Here is a 7,055-nt window from a genome sequence, read left to right as displayed (position 1 = left end):
CAAGAACAAGCCCCCCATCATAGAGTAGAATGGATCAGGGCTAAAGTTGTTACAACTGTCCCTCTAATCGGACTGGCAAGGACACTGTCTTGAACTGGGTTGATTCTTCACCCTTTGTTACTGTACTCTTCGGCATTATTTAAATTCATCTTCAAGTCACAAGTGGCTACCTCTGATTGGCCAAAATCAAAATATATGCCATTGCTCTCGCTTCAAGGGAGGTCAGGAATTTGCACTATTTTTAGTTTAATAGAAGAAGACAGATCCACATCTCACCAAGATGCACAGAAAGGAGAATTCCCTCAAATTAGTCTAAATGGTAAAATATAAAAAAATAATGACAACTATCCATAACACTAGTTTAGAAAGTTTAGATCTTAAACGAGGAATAAGGGAATTTTAGAATTACTCATTCTTATTGAAACTCTTCAGACTTTAAACTGATTCCTTCCTTCTAAGAGCACATATCCCTTATACCATTTAAATCATTATTTCTAGTTCATTGCCAGAGACTGGCCCTGAGCCCATAATTTCTAGAACCCAGGTTTTTTAAAATCAAGATAAGACGTGCCCATCCCCAGTCCTCTGGCGCCCTGCTCCCTCCCTGTCTGATTTTCAAATAGAATGGACAGATTCCACAAAGACTTATACAAGTCCTTTCAGGACCTTGGGCTATAATTTATGTGGGATTGGGACTTGAATTAATTAAGAGTAGTGAGGTGTGCCTTCTGTGTTTCTCCTATCTCCTATCTTGAGTTTCGATCTTCCCAGATTAAAGGCCCTTTGCCTTGATAAATTGAGCAACTTGGCGTTCTCTCCAGTACCTGTCAACAGCATGCCATCATTCCCGTGTGTGGACCCTATCTTTCCCTGTCATGCACCTCCAAATAGCACAAAAGCCTCCTTTTCATGTCAGTGTTTTCTCAAAAGATGTCACTCTTCGAGTTAGCCTTTCTGACATGGTTTTTTCACACATGGGTCATTTCTCCAAGTGTTTGATTGAATGCCCTTTCTTACTAATTTTTTTTTAAATCCAAGTCCATTAAAGAAGGTGCTATGGAGACATATTGACTTCTAGTTTACCCATATCAATATCATACCATGGAAGGCACATGGATATTGGGATTGAATTCACATTAGGATTGAATATTACCTACATCTCTCACTGGCCGCGTGAGCCTGTATTTCTAAAATTAAAAAAAAAAAATCACACTTAACATCTCTATCATGGATCTGCATAACTGGGTACCTTGTAGTAATTCCTGTGAATAATGGTTTCATTGGATTTTTCTGGGGCATTCTTTCTTCAATGAACATGGAGTTTCGTCTGTTGGAACTCTTGCTCTCACATTCTTTAAAAACAGATGGAAAGATATCTACCAAGTTTGGATGATTCTTTGAGGTAGCCCATCATAAAATATAAGCTATGCACATGCATAATATTCTCTTTGGAGAATCAGGGAGATCATTGCGATATATGTATAAAGTTTTCCTCCAAAGCAGAGTTGTCCCTGAGGTGTGTGGGGCCCTGAGCAAATTATTTCAGTAGGGTTCTGTCAAACAATCAATTCCATTTAAAAATATAGTACAAAATGCATGAGCCCAGGCAGAGTGATTTACCAATAAAGATTTAAAGCAATGGGTCAAGAAGAGGTAATAACATACTTGTGTACTATTGGATCAGTGCACAAGAAGATTCTTCATTGTCCAGTTACGATCTCTTCCTCTGTACAAGAACTATCTTGTGATGGTTAACTCTGTGTGTCTACCTTACTATGCCATGGGTGTCCAAGTATCTGGTTACACATTATTTCCTGGCGTGTCTGTGAGGGTCTTTCTTAATGATATTAGCATTTGAACAGACGAACTCAGGAAAGTGGGCAGCCCTCCCCAGTGTGACTGGGCATCAGTCAATTCTTTTGAGGATGTGGATAAAACAAAAACATGGACTAGAGATGAATTCACCCCTTTGTCTTCCTGCCTACATGATTGACCTAGAACATCTGCCTTCCTCTGCCCTTGGGCTGGGATTTATGCCATAAGCTCCCTTCATTCTCAATCCCTTCGACCAACCTGACTGGAACTACACTCCCAGGTTCCCTGTGTCTCCAGCTTACAGATCTAAGGTGACTGGGAGTTCTCAGTTTCCACCCTCATGTGAGCCTGTTGCTCATTATATAATAGTGTATATGTTCCTATTGGTTCTGTTTCTCTGGAGAACCCTAATGCACATCTGTAGCTAGTTTGACATCTCCCACCCTGAGCTTTGAAAGGAACAATGCTTATTTACGCACATGGCATTTCCAAGTCTGCTTGTCTGGAAATAACATAGGTGTCTGAGCCTATGCAGTTCCCTAGGAACGCTTTTAATGCCAATTGCATCATTACACACAGTGCTGCATCACCTATCATAACACCTGTGGATACAGCTCCCAGTGACTCAAAGGTGGTTGGTTACTAAGTTTCACTGATGAAGACCACAAATGCTAGTCTTACTAAGAATAGTTTGGAAAATGTGAATGATCATTTTCTAGTGGTGTCAAATTTACAGACTCTTAAAAACTACAAAAAAAAAAGAGCGGGGGGACCCTATCTCCCAATCATGTTTGGAACTTTTTCTATAAAACTGCTAAACTTCTAGAATATGTTATCTTTCAAGGTTAACATAGTGCTGCCTTCTGCTCACAGGTGAGAGCAGGGAGCATAGATGAGGGTCCTGTGGGGAAAGCAGGAAGCACAGTCCCCTTACACAAGAAGGTCTGCCCCTTGTTCACATGGCTTAAGACCAACCCAGGAAAGCGCACGATATATCCATCAGATGCAGAGAGAGCATCAGTGAGAAGGGCCTATTGGCCACCCCAAAATCCCTTGGAGTATATAGTCATGGCCATCTCTGGAGAATATAAGAGGACATCCGGACACTTGGTAAGGAGCAATTTCAGGAGGTGAGGTGACCTCCCTGAGTGTCAGCATCCAGAGTTGCACAAAGAGAAGGAAAGAAGGGTGAGGAATGGGGGTTTGTGAGGTCAGCAGGGGTTACAGATCAGCAGAACTGAGGAGAAAATTGCTGGGAGACAAACCAAGCCACAAAACAATGTGTAGGAAGGCACAGAGCTTGGAAAAAGAAGGCGCATCCAGGAAGCACCGAGTGCTCTCTGTGGATGAAATAATACTTACAGAAGGTCAAGCTAGAAGCCTATGCAGAGCTAGATTTGATTGGCTTCATATGTCAAGCAAGGGAATTTGAATTTTATCAGCCACGAGACCTCATGTGATATCTCAGGTAGAGACAGACTAGCTGGATTGAGGTTTTCAAAAAATCACTGTAGCATCAGAGGAAAAGTCAAACTGGAAAATGAGGAACTGTGAGAAACCAAACAGGAGGAGATCATGTTAGTTATCCAGTAGGAGTGACGAGAGTTGGAGGTAAACTTTGATAAGGAGTCATTGGGCTAGAGAGAACAGGGTAGTCTCTAGGCAATTTTTTTTTATTTTATTTGGGTTTTAGTTAGTTAGTTAGTTAGTGAGTTGTAGGTGGACACAACAGCCAAACAGGCAGGATGTTGTGACTGACAGACACAGGAGGGAGGGCCAGGGAGGAGTTCAGGACGATGGCCAGGTTCTACTTATGGTGACTGAAGAGAGAATGGTGTCATTCCTGAAACATGGAAAAGAAGAGGAGAAGCAAGTTCAGCAGGAAAGAAGATCAATTCAGGCTGGGACTTGCTGAGTTCAAGGAACTGCAGAATATAGAAAAGTTTCCCAGAAGACAGGGCGCACATTAAAAGTCAGGAGTGACGTTTGAGCTGGAGAGGCTCATGGAGCCTATAAAGAAGATTCTAGAAGGAAACACAGGAGAATCTGAGAAAGTATGAAACTTAAAAAGAATTGTTACTGAATAAAAATCAAGAGTTAAACATAGGATCCCAAGGGATGAAGCCTATCTTCCAAGTACTAGAAACCACTCCCATTTTCCTGGCCAAGTTTTCATAATCAACTATCCACACACACCCATATTCCTCCCCTTCTTCTTCAATGATGACTAAAAACACAACCTGCATCCTTATTTGGACTTACAAATTCTTCAGCAAAATTCCTCTAGAGCCTAACTTGGGTATCCTCTTGCGTCAACAAAAATGAACACACCATTGGGTTTGTAGACGTCAACTTCAAGAACCCTGCATAAGCTTTCATTCAGAAATTGTCAAGGGACTGGCATTAAAGGTTTCACCAGTCACAACCAATAGCCCTGAAGGGTGTAAATCCAGGAGCCTGGAGCTTAGACTTATAGTAAATCAAGTTAAAAGGCTTAGATTTATTTTTGTCTCCCCCGTTTTTGAATGGAAAAACTGACGCCAAGATACTGGAAGAATTTTGTATGAGATCCAAAGTGAAACCAGTTGGCCACATCCATGTGACCAAATTTTCTGAGTTGATTAACATTTCCAAAGTGATTTTACCAATGCAACCAAGCAACACAGCCAGCCCTGGTTCAGAAAATATGGAGTCTGCTGTTCTCTAACTCATGCCACAGCTCCTGGGATGAGACACAACCCTGGCAAGGCATGGGAGGGTAGAGAAAAGGAGGAAGTCCTCACCCTTGGTCGGGCTCTGTAGACTTGACTGCCACTCCACTTCCCTGAGACCACTAGGCTCCTCACTTCATACTTTGATGTCTTCAAGTTCCCTCCACACACCAGATCAGTTTATGTTCCAGTGCTTTCGGATGTGCTTTATGGAGTGCTATTTTTGTCTTGTTAGGGATTGAAAGCAACTCCCACTTATTCTTATTTATTTAAATATTTTATACCTAGAACTTTAAATTCCTCAAAAACAGTGGCTGGTATCTGACTCACCTTTTTATCCCCAGTACTTGGTTCAAGATTGTCAGCATGGTGGAATGAATACCTATGAGCCCATCAGACCCTTTGCCACAGACAGGAAGAAAAGAAAAACTGAAATTAGCTGTAAATAATGCAGGGTGAGTCTCCATGTTGAGTATGGATGAGGGGGACGATTAACAGAGGTACCATGAGCACCACAGTGGCCACATTCCCTCCCTGTGGAAGAATCCATCTTCAGCTCAAATTAAACTCAGCAAGTTAAACTTTCCTACCAGAGCAATAGCATACCAGGTAATATCCTCTTCATGAACTCCTTCCAACAACTCTAATCATGGATGAGAAGCTCAGGGTTATGGATCATAACTGTAGCTCTAGGCACATAGGCAGGAGAAAGAGGGTGATCCATTGAATAAAATACGGGGACAGCCATTTTCCAGAGTATGTTAGAGGAAACAAAGTGCCTTAGGAATATTTAGGAATTTCATTGATGGTCCATAAAGTAAACTTTGGGCAAGAACATAAGCAGAAGCTGGAGGTTTTCTGAAAATAGACAGTAATGTGAGGTCAGACACATAGGAGTAATAAAAGCAAGGTATCTTTAGAAGGTGTATCTCCATGAAGAATCAAAACATAGTCCCCATTCTCCTGGTTGTTCCTAACCTTGGGTTTGCACCAGGCACACAGTGATGGCAAAATCAAAACTACCCCACACTATATAATGGGTGGGCTTTTTCCATTCCCATGTCTTCAAGTTACCCATATAGGTTTCTCATTCTATAATCTAGGCTCAGTATTCTGGTTTTCATAGCATCCTAAATTGCAGAGTCTGTCCAGTTACAGCTTAAGAATACCCAAGCTGGGTACCCACTACCTGACATATGAAAGTGAGATTTGGAGGCTTACTTGAGACTTTCATTCAATTAACAAATATTTATTGAGCACCTACCATGCACCAGGTACTGTCAGAACAACAATAAGCACAAGATCATCTGTTCTTGGAGCTGACCTGTCTAAGGGGAGAGGGGAACACTGACAAACAGCCAGCACTTGGAGTAGAGTACAATTTCTGTGATGGGGAACAGGAGGAGCTACAGAGACACAGAGAAGGAGCCTCTGACCTAGACCAACAGGGCCAGGGAAATCTCCCTAGAGGGATGGTGTTCATGCTGAGATGTCCCATTAGACAATGTAAAAGGAAATGGAAGATGGAAGTGTTCTCCAAATAGAATGAGCTGGGCAAAGATAGGAGTTGAGAGAGGGCATGGCCTGTTAGGGGAACTTGGGAAGAAGAGAACAAGTCAAAGTATGAACCCAGCCTGGTTCAGCTGTTGTGCATATATTACCAAGGAAGAGACCAGAAAGTTGGAGGCTGAGCCCAGGACTAACCTCCACCGGATATTCCATTATCACCCTAATTACAGGTTTGGAGATTCATCTGCACCAGGGTTGCAGGGTCAAAATGATCCTTGAAGTCCTTAGCTTAGTCATTGAAAACTTCCCCAGCCTTCTTCTCACAAGAAAGAGCCCTCTTCTTTAATCTGCCTGGCTTCTAGCACAGTGGTGCCTACATCTCAACAAGAAGGTGGCCATCTTGGACAGGACCAGATCCTGGGATGGAAGTAGGGGACAGAGATCCAAATGCCTACCCAATTTAGTCAGAAAAGCTGATTACTGCCACGTGGTCCAAATTAGAGAACAAATTGACTGCATTCCAGTCACCTAGAGTGGGTCATGTAGATGTGGTATGAGCTTGCACAAGAGAGACTTCTGAGAGGGATTGCTGCTCTTAGGAGTGAAGGAGCATCTCTCAGAGACACACATCATGCAGACCCAAGGTTGGGAGAGGGGTACAGCTGCTTGAACAAACATTTTGAGTTTTATGAAACATTTACTGCGCTCAGGTTTCTGCTCTGTACTTTAAAGTCCATCATGAAGTTGGACCCTCACAAAGGCTCTAGAGGGTATGCGATGAATGCCCATTTTTCAGATTAGAAAACTAAGAAACTTGTTAAAAATCCATTTGGTAGATGACAGAGAATTGAAATCCTGGTTTTCTACTTCCTCTCACTCTCATCCCCTCATCTTCTCATGCAATCATTCCTGGAGCCTTGGTAAGAGTGGAATATTAATAGTTTCAGATGAAGAAAGCAAGGCTTGAATATGTGGCAGAAGGTACCGGAAACGTGTTTGGGGCTGATAAGGTTGGACCAG

The sequence above is a fragment of the Marmota marmota genome, unplaced genomic scaffold (genome assembly GCF_001458135.2).
Source record: "Marmota marmota marmota unplaced genomic scaffold, marMar, whole genome shotgun sequence".
Classification (NCBI taxonomy): domain Eukaryota; kingdom Metazoa; phylum Chordata; class Mammalia; order Rodentia; family Sciuridae; genus Marmota; species Marmota marmota.
This window is presented reverse-complemented; position numbering follows the sequence as displayed.